Below are 13833 nucleotides of genomic sequence, written 5' to 3'. Positions count from 1 at the left end.
GCATCCACCTTCACCTCAGGTCATGATCCCAGGGTCCTGGGATCGAGTACCATATTGGGCTCCTTGCTGAGCAAGGAAACTGATTCTCCCTCTGCCTGCCGTTCCCTCTGCTTGTGTGCTCTTTCTCTCTCTCTCTGATAAATAAATAAATTAAATTTAAAAAAATTAACTCAAATTTTATATAGAGAGATGACTTAATACGGAGAACCATGGTTTCCTGATCTATATAGACATAAAATTTAAGAACACCATGATGTGTAATGAACACATCTTCAGTTAAGATATACAAGCTAACATGTGATTTTAAACCAATGTGAATTTTTGTGCTTGGGCTATCAAGTAAAGATAATAGGTATGTATTAAAGAAATTTTGATATAGTGCCATTATAATAAACTAGTCCATAAATAGCCGATGCTTCAAGAGTCTATAAGTGCGGATTAAATGGGGCAAATCTTTTCTTAGTTTCATCTTCTTGTTCAGTTTACTTCACACAATTTTGCAAATGAGCTTTATAAAGGTTCCTAAGAGATACATCTTTGGTTCTTAAATCTTTATGTTACTGTACCATTACATGACTACATAGCACTTAAATATCAAAAAGAAGAATTTTTCTACAAGATTACTGTTTTCATCCAAAGAACGATTATCTGGATGTCTTTTTTCCATCATATTAAATAATTTCTATCTGACAGTTACTAAAGTTATCTATTCAAAATAAAATAAAATGAATTACTATGGCAATTACATCATTTTTATACTTCAATCATTTGGTGATTTTAAGTCACTGCCTTCTTCCAGGAATTTTGTACATTCCATTTTTTCCCAATTTAATTAAAAAAATTGGGGTTTACATTAAAAACATGGGTTACTGAAAGTTTGCTAAGAAGAACTACGTGAATATTATAAATAAATGTAATTAGCATTTGCTGATATTTTTAAAATTTTTTTCCAGTTTTATTAAGATATAATTGACATAACATTGTGTGACTTTAAGGTATACAATGTAATTTAATATGTGCCTATATGGCAAAGTGATTACTACAATACATGTAGTTAGCACATCCATCACCATATTGTATATTTGAAAGTTGCTGAGAGAATAGATTTTAAAACTTCTCACTACAAAAAAAAAAAAAGGAAAACTGTGTGCTTTGTTTTAATTTTTTTTTGAAGATTTTATTTATTTATTTGACAGAGATAGAGACAGCCAGCGAGAGAGGGAACACAAGTGGGGGAGTGGGAGAGGAAGAAGCAGGCTCCCAGCGGAGGAAACTGATGTGGGGCTTGATCCTAGGATGCTGGGATCACGCCCTGAGCTGGAAGGCAGATGCTTAACGAGAGCCACCCAGGCGCCCCTGTTTTAATTGCTAACACATATTTGTTTTTTGTTTTTTTTAATGTTTTTTTATTATATTGTGTTAGTCACCATACAGTACATCCCCGGTTTCCGATGTAAAGTTCGATGATTCATTAGTTGCGTATAACACCCAGTGCACCATGCAATACGTGCCCTCCTTACTACCCATCACCAGCCTATCCTTTTGTGAGCCATGTCAGACAGACTGTGACCCAGACCTTCACGCCCATATCCCAAATTTATCTTATGTAATTTTTTCTGGCATTTGCTTCTTGAGAGGAAAAGTGGAAGAGAAATTTAAGGGATTTGAGGTAGTGCATGGCCAGTGTCAGTACTGAGTATATACTCTTCATCACAGCCCCAAAAGAGCAGGAAAGAAAGCCTGCCCTACAATGCCTAATGGCTGAGAATTGAGCCTTCCTCTACATAGGTGCTGCACGCAATTCATTACCTGTGTGACTGAGTGCAAACTACTAAACATCTCTATTTCTCACCTTTGCAATTGTAAAATAAGTATATTCATATTTATCTGCCTCTCGAGGTTGTCATGAAGACAAATGTAGTGGCCAGAGGAACTATTTCAAATTAAAATACCATTTAACTATTTTTCTCTTTTGCAGTTAGAATTCTAGTCTCTAAATAAGTTAATGAGTGCTAAGAAAGATACAAAACATATGTACACACACACACACACGCACGCACGCACACACACACACACACACACACACACATTCTCCTAGCATTGTAGAAAGCAATGATAAAATGCAAAAGAATAAAATAAACAAACACAGAATCCAGTAAAAATGGTTCACATGGTGTGTACCTGGTTGAAGGTTTCTGAAGAAATGGGGATATCAAAGAGTTAATAGGCTAGGGCACAAAGCAGAGATTCTTGGATATCTATAAAAGATACATATTTATATTAACTTCTCCATATGCTTTCCAAAAAAGCATGGGTGTGCATTAACATGGCAGAGAACATGTACCATTTACATATTCCCTGAAGGGTGCATTTTTGTTCAGAAAATTCTGCTTAAATTTTTTCTTGATTAAGATTTCTAAAAGTGAATTGTACAGAAAGGTTTTTTTAAAGAAAATTATAACTGAATGTCACCATGGATTCAAAAATTCTGTTCCAGAAAAAAAGAATAAAATGAGTCAAAATATCACCCCCTTTCTAGAAGAGATGCCCTATGGTCCACCCCCTTTTCCAAAGGAGCTGTGCCTATTCTGGGCATTTTGGACTATGAAAGATTTCCACTTTTTGGCAGCAGACCATACCAGATACTTCGTGGTATAATATTTGGAGAGAATAACATTTTACTGAGTTCTTTTATAGGGTATCTTAATTTTTCCATCAGGTTTTGACAAAGGATCAAATAATAGTCCAACTTAGAAAAGTATGGCATCTGCAGATTAGACAGGCTGAGAGTAAACATTTGGATCTTTACCCACTATGCTTCTGGTAAAGAAATGAGCACCTATATAATTTTTTTCTAGAGTCACTCAGTGTTCAAGAAGCTTTCTCAACCCAGAGAACCAGAAGACTAAGACATCCAGATGACCAACAGACACATGAAAAGATGCTCAACATCACTCAACAGGGAAACACAAATCAAAACTACACTTGTCAGAATGGCCAAAGTCAACAACACAAGAAACAACAGGTATTGGTGAGGATGTGGCAAAAGGGGAACCCTCTTGCACTGTTGATGGGAATGCAAACTGGTATAGCCAATCTAGAAAACAGGGTGGAATTTCCTCAGAAAGTTAAAAATAGAACTACCCTATGACCCAGCAATTGCAGTACTAAGTATTTACCCAAAGAATACAATACTAATTCAAATGAATACACACACTCCGATGTTTATAGCAGCATTATCTACAATAGCCAAATTATGGAAACAGCCCAACTGTCCATCTATTGATTGATGCATGGATAAAGATGTGGTATATATGTACAATGGAATATTGCTCAGCCATAAAAATAAATGAAATCTTGCCATTTGCAATGACATGGATGGAGCTAGAGAGTACTATGCTAAGCAAAATATATCAGTCAGAGAAAGACAAATACTGTATAATTTCACTCATACGTAGAATTTAAGAAACGACAAAAATGAGCAAAGGGGGAAAAAAGAGAGGGAGAGAGGCAAACCAAGAAACAGACTCTTAACTATAGAGAACAAACTGAGGGTTACTATAGGGGAGGTTGGTGGGGGGCAGGGTTAAATAGGTGATTAAGGAGGGTACTTGTGGGGAGCACTGGGTGTTGCATATAAGTGATGAATCACTAAATTCTACACATGAAATTAGTATTACATTGTATGTTAACTAACTGGAAAGTAAATAAAAATTTGGAAGAAAAAATAATAAAAACTGAAAAAGCAGAGAAAAATTAAATGAAAAAAATATCTTTGGCCATGATGTCTTTAATCCTTACAAACATTAAGCCACCTGTAAACAAAGGAATATATGAGGTTAAACAATACTCAAATTTCTATATGCTTTCAAAATAAGAAGTTAAAAACATCAAAACAATGTATCAAGAAATAAACCTAAGAAATAGTAATCAGCTAACTTGACAAAAAATAAGAAAATACCTCCTTGAAGTAAGCTGTACACAGAGGTATATGTAAATATAAGTATATATTTATGGGTAAATATGAATATAAATGTTTTTATTTGTATCAGCACTACTTAATATGATTTTAACCTTAAAAAATAATTCAAAAGTGTCAAAATTGCAGACATTTTACATTTTCGTGGGGTTGAAAATGATACAATAGAGATTATTTGCTTCTAAACAATAGCAACAAATGTTTGTCTTACATAAATTTTCTAGTATTTCTCTGTAATATCAAAAAACTAATTAGACAATTGAATAATGTTACCAAAAATAAGACAGAAAGACTATTTTGTTATTATTAAGACATGCCTTCAGGATAATGAGAATTAAACTCACAAAAGGACATCTTGGCTAAATGTTCTCCATTGCATTTGATTCAGATAATGAACATAAAAGAAAAGAATAAGTTATTTTAATCTTGGAAGAAAACATTAAATTGTTTCACATACACCCTCCCATATTAATTCTAATTTCTATCTTCTGGGATATGACATGAATGTAACTTGGAATCTGTTAGGAAACACTGTACAATAATTGAAAGACATTTTACTTATCAATGTTCATATAAAAATTATAGGAACTCCTTTGACAGAGTTACATTTTGTAATCACTCCAGACATTATTACTCATGATAATCACTCTAACAACATTCCTAAATAAAGTACATTTTAAAAAATGATACTTTTATGAGAACTAAAATCTAACCAGAGTATTTTAAATTAAGATGGCATTTGAGCAAATTAAAATTATAATATGAATTTTATACAAAGTTTTTAATAAAATCTAATGAGGTTTGGATTTGGCATGTGATCTTAGACAAGACATCGAATATCTTTGTGTCTCACTATCTTCAACTTTCAAATTAGGGATTTTATTTCAAAATTTATTCCAATGGACGTTCCCCAATTCACATTAATTAGTAGCTGGGTTATTTGAACATATAACTTGTTTAATGTTAAGAAAACAATAGACTTAGAGAGTAAGATTCTAGGATCAGCCACATTTAAGTGTCTATTATGCATGTTGATTTAGAGCAACAGACCACAGACTTAGATTTGTCCAAAAATAATCAAAAATAGAAAAAACACATGGGGAAGATCAGCACATGCCTCTCATGATGTTTGAAAATAAAATTTGAGACAAAATGTTGTAGATTATTTGAGTTATTCAGTTGAATTTCCTAGGAATTTGGTATATGAAATTGGAATATCTTTCTTCCGATTTTAAATACATGTAGATTAATGGCCATGAGACAATCAATTCATTTTAAGTAGCTCAGATTAAATGGATAACCTTTTTGTTTTCCTCAAAGTTTGGCAAGTTTCTGAGCATTTAGGATATAATGCAGTTAATTAGTTTCTTAAACTCTAATGGCTATTTTAAAAATTGTAGTTATAATTTTATAGTTTTTTAGTAGATAAGAAATAAGGAGGTATTTTGTTAGTTTTAGAAAAAAGGAATTGATTAAGGGGTCTGTCTATAAAATAAATATACATATACTTTATGTACCTTAAGAAGTGTACTTTTTAAAATAATAAAATAAAATGATATAAAATATTCTATTTATAATAGCAATAAAAAGACAAAACAAATTTTAATAAAAATAAATATGGAAAGCTTTTATGAAGAAAGCTTTAAAGATATTATCAAGATGTTTATTATTTCTGTAATATATTACTTTAGTATCATTCCAATCAAAATGACAAAAGCACCCTTTATTTAATCTGAAATAAAAGCCTACAACATGCAAAAACACCAGAGCTACTACGAAAAAATAATGAAGGGCTTTTGGCCATTCTGTATTTTAAAAGAACTATCATAAAGCTACATGTATTAAAATATGATCTTAGGGAGGAATACTCAGGTAAAAGCAATATATTATTTTCTGAAATATTATTGTAATTACATTTGGAATTTTTTATGTGATACAAATTGTAAGCATTTTAAAGTTACTAAGAAATGGATAGGTTATTTAACAAAATGTTTGCAAGAATTGGTTAGCATTTGGAGAAAAATAAGAATGCCTCTTTACTTAATTTTTAAAACTCGAAACGAGTTCCACAGGCAAAATGATTGAGACATTAAAATTAAACCATGTAACAAAGAGTGGTGAATGAATATTTTGTAAACTTGGAATAGGAAGATCTTTCTAAACAAAATCCATCAGGTTTCAAACCCAAGAAGCCATAAAAGAAAATACTGATTATTTTGAGTATGCCCAAACTAGAATATCTATTTAATGAAAGATATCATAAATAGCAAAAAAAAAAAAAAAAAAAGACGAAAATTCAGTGAAATATTTCCAACACATTTGAAAAAGACTGGTTTCCTTAATAAAGAGATATTGCAATATAGCAAAAAAAAAAAAAAAAAAAAAAAAGGCCTGATTGGAAACAGAACACAACTGACCGGGAATAATGAAAAGATGAACCTTTCTCATAATCCAAGATATGTAAATAAAAACAATGATGAGATACTATTTAAGTCACATTGGAAAATTATAAAATCTAAGTGACTCTCAGAATGTGATAATAAGTACTGGTAAAGTTAGGAAGTCAGAATCATTACATTCTATTGGTTAATATGTAATCAATTCTGTCATTTGGGAGAACAGTTTGGGATTAAATATCAATTATTTTTTTGTAGTATAAATCACTTTACCCCTCAATTCTACTGTCTAAATAGATGACACACAATTTTCCAAAGGTATAATAACAAACCTTTCCTTGCAATTTTATTGGAAATATGTTTTAAAAGTGGAATGATTTAAATGCCTGCCAGTATGAAACTGGTTTAATAAAATTTGTTAATATTATATAATTCTCAGATTAGAGTGGAAAGAATGGAAAAGAAATATGTGTTCTGAAATGGGGAGATTCATACTGCAACTGAAAACAAGGAAAGTTGAACAATTATATCACAAAAAATTCTGCAAAGGCAAAAGTTATTCTTGACAACGTCTTAATCTAAAGAATAAAATGAGTGAGGGGCTGGCGATGGGGTATGAAATAAGCAGAAAGTAAGGGGCTTATAATTTATGTTTACAACGAGCATGTACTTCTTTAAAAATCATTAGATTTGAAAAAATATAAACAGCAAAACCAGAACAAATATATATTGTATATTACTATCTTCCCCATTTAAAACTGCAGTTTCCCCCCAAGCCTACTCCCGTATCTCACTGAAACTCTTTCTTCTCTTTACCTTTTTCTCCATATCACTCATTATCACCTTCGCACACATGAATTGCTATAAATTTTGCTTATTTATTCTATTAGCTACCTGAATCAGATAACTTTATTTCCAGGACCTAGAAAATGCCTGCCATATGCAAACATGCCATATATATATTTAGTAGATAAATGACGCATGTCACTTACTCCACACCTCAGAACCATTTTACATTTTACAGCCTTGGCTGTAAGATCTTGAATGACCTGCTTCAGTTTCTATCTCCAAAATCCAATCTGAGCTACTTCCTTTTATTTTATTTTATTTTTTATGGAATATCTTTTTTTTTTTTAAGTTTTACTTATTTACTTATTTTTAAGTAATCTCTGTACCCAACCTGGGCCTTGAAGTGATGACCCAAAATTGAGTCCCATCCTCTTCCAACTGAGCCAGCCAGGTACCCCTGAGCCTCTTCCCTTTAACTGCCCAGACTCCAGCTATACTACAACTCTTTCTGTTTCTTAACTGTTCATCTTTTGGTTGTTTGTTTGTTTTCTTTCTTTTTTTATTCTGTTCAGTTAGCCACTGTATAGTACATCATTAGTCTTTGATGTAGTGATCACGTGTTGTGATGGATTGTTCTTATCTCAAGGCAATTAAACATTCAATTCCTTCTTGCTGGAATATTTACTCCATTCATCACCTATTTTTCTTCTATTCATCTTTCATATAGCAACTTAAATTTAACTTTCTTAGGACTTTTCTGGTTAGTTTGTGCTTAGGGATTTTTCCCTCTTAGTAATTATTTTACCTCAGAGATTTGAGCATATTTTCAAATTATAATTTTTTTATGGTTACTGTCTTTCCCATATTATATTTTTAGCTCCATAAGAGCTCTTAAAAATCACTCTATATTCATATTCTGGTGTAGTGACCCCCACAAAGCATTTTCATAATGCCTATTAATAAATAAATAAAAATATTACATATTTTTTATCATTTATAGTCAATGTTATGTATAACAGTGCCTGATGTGTGAAGTGTAGGTTCAATACATATTTTTGAATGAACTAATTTATTTCATTTGGCCATTAATTTTTAACCCTATCTCTGTCCAGTTTAAGGTTGGATGTCATTCTTTCTTTTTTTTTTTTTAAGATTTTATTTATTTATTCGACAGAGATAGAGACAGCCAGCAAGAGAGGGAACACAAGCAGGGGGAGTGGGAGAGGAAGAAGCAGGCTCATAGCGGAGGAGCCTGATGTGGGGCTCGATCCCAGAACGCCGGGATCATGCACTGAGCCGAAGGCAGACGCTTAACTGCTGTGCCACCCAGGCGCCCCTGAATGTCATTCTTATCCAGTTAAGAACACTATAAGCCTTTAGACAAATAATAGATATAAAAACAATAACAAATACATAATCGTAATACTAATATATAAATTTACCAACCATTCTCTATGTTCCATGCCATGAGCCAATTGCTGTAAATATTTTATCTCATTTAATTGTCATACTCAATGATGTAGATATCGAACTCATTTTTTTAAAGATTTTTAAAAATTTATTCATTCATTTGTTTATTCTTTTGAGAGAGAGCTAGGAGAACATAAGCAGGGGAAGGGGCAGAGAGAAAGGCAGAAGCAAGCTCCCTGCTGAGCAGGGAGCCCCAGGCAGGGCTCCATCCCAGGATCTCAGGATCATGACCTGAGCAGACTAAGCTACCCAGGTGTCCCTCAAAATCATTTTAAATAACAAATTTATTTAACAAACTTACAAAACTTGTCTCCATTTATATTGCTAGTAAGTAGCAGAGCTTGTTCTGCTTTAAAAACCAAAATACATGCTGATCTACAAACCCATTCTGTTTCATCTTTTCTTGGGAACTATCACTTGCAGTCTCTCTCAGTCTCTCTGTTTCCCTCTCAAAATGGTTAGACTTTAGTTACCTTTCCTGTTTTCATTTACACCCTTAAAAAATGATTCTATCACATGGAATTGTTATTACCAACAATGAAAGCCAGAGATGAAAAACATAATTCAGATTCTTAAATGAACTTAAATGGACTACAGAGATAGAAACAGAGAGTCATCACCAATTTAAGTTGAGTGGAGAAAGGTGAATCCATGAAAGAAACTGGGAAACATTTTTATAGAAGTAAGAGATATATAAGGAAAATGTTGAAAGAAACTAAAAGACGAGATTTTGCTAGATGAATGCATGGTTAAAATTATGAGATGATGTCCTAACAAGCATTTTGATAGCTAGGTTGTTACTGATGAGCCCAGCTGTTTCTTTGGAAAAATGGGGGCAGAGGATTTGTTTGGGAGGTTAGCACATGCATATAAGAGGAGAAAAAATAGATTGTAGGTAAAGAAGACTACCAGCACTGTGGCACATCAAGCGAAGCAGTATAAGATGGCAAAAGGAGAAAGTTAAGACAAAGAGGTTGTTTTATTTTAAGAATTTTAATGTTTCATATTGAAGATAGGAGATTCAATGCTCATAAGAAATAAAAAGAAGAAATGAGAAGATTAAGATCCGTGAGAGAGAGTGTGAACTTACTTGACAGAACCGAGCCTCAAGGGATGAATGAGGAAATATGATTCCAAACATGTGTGGATTCTCCTTAGATGGAGAAAAGGACACCTCTTGTTTGATAGAGGATGAAGGGAAACTAAGACAAGAAGGTTCATCTTTGCAAGTGAAATAAAAGGAATTTGAGGTGATTTGTTGATTTATCTTTTCCTCCAAAATAAGACTCAAGATCATTTGCTGACAGTGAGATGAGGGTTGGGCTGGCGAAATTTTTGATAATTCCAGAGACCGTTGGAAAGACTGGGAACATATGACAGGTTATTGTACAGTCTTCTGGTACGAACTGGATTTGGAACTCATGAAAATAATTGTATAAAGTACATAAATATATACTTTTATACTAAAAGTTAACTAAATTCTGGAAATAGAAATGGAGAAGAGTCTTGGTTGATTCAGAGTTTGAATTTTGGAGAGCAATTGTGAAAGAGCATCGAGGGGAGCAAGGGAGTTGATATCAGAAGACCAATTGATTGAGATGATCAATAATTATTTTATCAATTTGATAAGTATTTTATTTTATCTGTATTAAGCCTGTGGAGCCTTCCAATCCCTTAACTATTTGATTTGCTTCCAAATGGTTACTATCAATACATTTGCTTCCAAATACACCTTCTAGTCAATGCCCCATTACTTATACACTTGCTTTCAATTAATTAACTGCCTTGTGCAGTTTCCCTTCCCTGAAATCTATATTCCAGGGGTTAGAAATGTTGAGACAACCACAAAGAGGAGAGATACTGTAAATCCACAGACTTTATATCAGAAACTGCACAATAATCTCCTATGTCTCTCTCTTAGTCCTATTTCTTTCTTATTCTTTAAGGTAGCAATTGCAAGTTTTCTGATATTCATTAAACTACACTTACACACACACACACACACACACACACGTTGGATGAGTAGTATGTACACATATATAATTTCTCATGTAAATCTTGTAGGGGAGACAAATCAGTTTTATAGCTTGGAGGACCACAGGGGAGGGGAGGGAAAATGGACGAAGTCAGAGAGGGAGACAAACCATAAGAGACTCTGACTCCAGGAAACAAACTGAGGGTTACAGACGGGAGGAGCGTGGGGGAATGGGTAACCTGGTGATGGGTATTAAGGAGGGCACGTGTTGTGAATATAGTAAGTGCTCTCATAATATAGTAAGTGCTCTCAAAATATAGTAAGTGCTCTCATCACAAAAAGACAGCACAAAGTAGGGGCACATAGCAGAAGCAACTAACACAGAAGTAGAAAGTCAGGGAGGATAAATAAAATCTATATTGAGATTTGTGATTGGAATAGTTCATCTTGCTAAAGAGTAGGGAATGTCAGATGATTCTAGACAGAGTCGAATGTGCCAACATCAGATCTAGCAAGATGCACTAAGAAGAAAAAAAAATTGTGCTGCAGAATAGCATATGATGAGAACTGGGGGGGTGAACCTGGAAGAACAATGTATTTGAGAAAACTTCTCTACAAAAAGACAAATGAACAATATGTGTTTTGATGAACAGTAGGCAACCAGCTAGCGGAGAAAACCAGGTTTGTAGAAAGAAAAATGTCCAAATTTACATGAAAGTGAAATGTCTATATTGGAATTTCCATGTGGTCTGCTCTGTGATGGTATGGTTTGAGGAGTGTACAGCTTGAGATTTTTTTGCAGCCGTTGTTACAGTTATGAACTGTACTAAAAACGACAAAAATAATGGACAGGTAAGGTTTTGAGCAGTACAGAAAAATATAAGGAAGAAATGAAAATCACCTGTTATTCTACCAGTCAGAGTTGCTTACACTTAGTATTTTAATAAGTTTCTATTAATTTTCTATACATATGAGAAGATGTCATTTTACACAATAAGGATCACATCTATTGATGTATCAAGTAGCCCTTAGAAACTCTTGTTCTTAAATTTTACCAAAGGTAGAGATTTATAAAAAGGCATAGTCTTTTTGATTTGCATGTGCACGTGCAAATTTTATGCAGTGATAGACTTGAGACAATTTCAGATCGATGCTTATTTCAGCATATTTCTACCTAGAAGTTATCTTCTGATGCAATGTCCTCAGATATATTCTCCTGGAGACGAATATACTCTCGAAGTGTGTCTCAAATGTGTTTTCATAAAAGGGCACTTAGGGCTGCTTTGGAAATTGGTATGATAATTGCCAAAATATTTGACCACTTAAAATCTCTTGATGAAATTATCCTAATCACATTCCTCACTGCCTGGGCTCTGTCACTCTCCCACTCTTCTGCTCTGTCACTAGTCTGTCTTCTTTCAGCCTGGACAAGAGTGAAAATGAAATTTCACAGGAAACATAGCATTTATCCTCTTTTCTAATAAGTACAATTTAAAAGTGTAAAGTAGGGGCGCCTGGGTGGCACAGCGGTTAAGCGTCTGCCTTCGGCTCAGGGCGTGATCCCAGCGTTCTGGGATCGAGCCCCACATCAGGCTCCTCCGCTGGGAGCCTGCTTCTTCCTCTCCCACTCCCCCTGCTTGTGTTCCCTCTCTCGCTGGCTGTCTCTATCTCTGTTGAATAAATAAATAAAATCTTTAAAAAATAAAAAAATAAAAGTGTAAAGTATATAAGAGAAATAGGTGTCCTCAACTGACAAACACAGATTGTGTGAAAGTGTGTCTTCTCCTTTTGGCATCCTGAGTGATTTGAGCTATAAGGAGGAAAACAAACAGAATCTGTTTTAGAATAAAAAGATTTTGATTGAAATCAGACATACCCTTGTGATTTGGCAATTTGTTTAACTTAGCATATACTCTGCTTCCACATCTGTGAGATGGATTTAACGGGCCACCTTAGAAAAGTGTTTTGAAAATAAATAGGAGATGTTATATTTAAAGTGTATAATATATACTAGGAGCTAAAAAAAATACAACTTCATTTCCATTTCTTAATTTGGGATCTTTAAAACCCATGGTTTAAAATCCTCCCACTTAAAAAAAATGAAGTATAATTGACATACAATGTTATATGAGTTTCGGGCATAAAGCGTAGTGATTCAATATGTGTACAAGGCAAACTGAACACCACAGGTCTAGTTACTATTTATCACCGTACAAAGTTAATATGATTTTATGGACTGTATTCCCCATGCTGTACATTTCATCCCCATGATTTACTGATTTTATAACTTTAACTTTGTATCTCTTGTTCCGCTTTATCCATTAATCCCCTCAACTTCCCTCCCCTCTGGCAACCACCACTCTGTTCTCTGTATCTATGAGTCAGGGTTTTATTTTGCATTGTTTTTTAGATTCTACTTTTAAGTGAAATCCTGTGGTATATGTCTTTCTCTGTCTGACTTATTTCAGTCAGCAAAATACCTTCCAGGTCCACCCATGTTGTCACAAATAGCAAGATTTTATTCTTTTTTATGGTTATATACATACATACACACACTACATCTTTATCCATCCATCTATCAATGGACATTTAGGTTGTTTTCCAATCGTGGCTATTATAAACAGTGCATTAAACATAGGGGAACATAGATCTTTTCAAATTAGTGTTTTTGTTTTCTTCAGATAGAAATGGAACTGTTGGATCATATGACAGTTCTATTTTAATTATTTTTATTTTGGTGGAACTTCTATACTGTTTCCATAGTGGTGGCACCACTTTACTTTCCACCAACAGTGCGTGAGGCTTCTCTTTTCTCCACATCCTTGCCAACACTTGTCATTGCTTGTCTTGCTGATAACAGTCATTCTGACAGGGATGAAGTGATACCTCCTTGGGGTTTTGTTTGCATTTCCTTGCTGATTAGTGAACTTGAAGATCTTTTCATGTGACTGTTGCCATGCTTGGTCGTTAATACTCATTAAAAGCTTATTGTACTAACCTAAAACATTTAATGTAGAATCACTTTTAAGTACTTTATTAATTATACATAAGAAATGTATTAACCTGTAGATTCCTATTGTTGCCGTAATTCTAACAGATACTTCTGTAGTAGTTCTTTTCCCAGGTTGTAAAAACTGGTACATGTCATAATCTACTAATCTGAATGCCCACTTATCATTTAAGAGATAGCTCAAGGTGGATGCAGCAGGTCAGCTTTCTCAACA

Source organism: Ursus americanus, chromosome 2, assembly GCF_024610735.1.
Source record: "Ursus americanus isolate L20-20 chromosome 2, mUrsAme1.1.p, whole genome shotgun sequence".
Lineage (NCBI taxonomy): Eukaryota > Metazoa > Chordata > Mammalia > Carnivora > Ursidae > Ursus > Ursus americanus.
Note: the sequence above shows the minus strand (reverse complement) of the source record.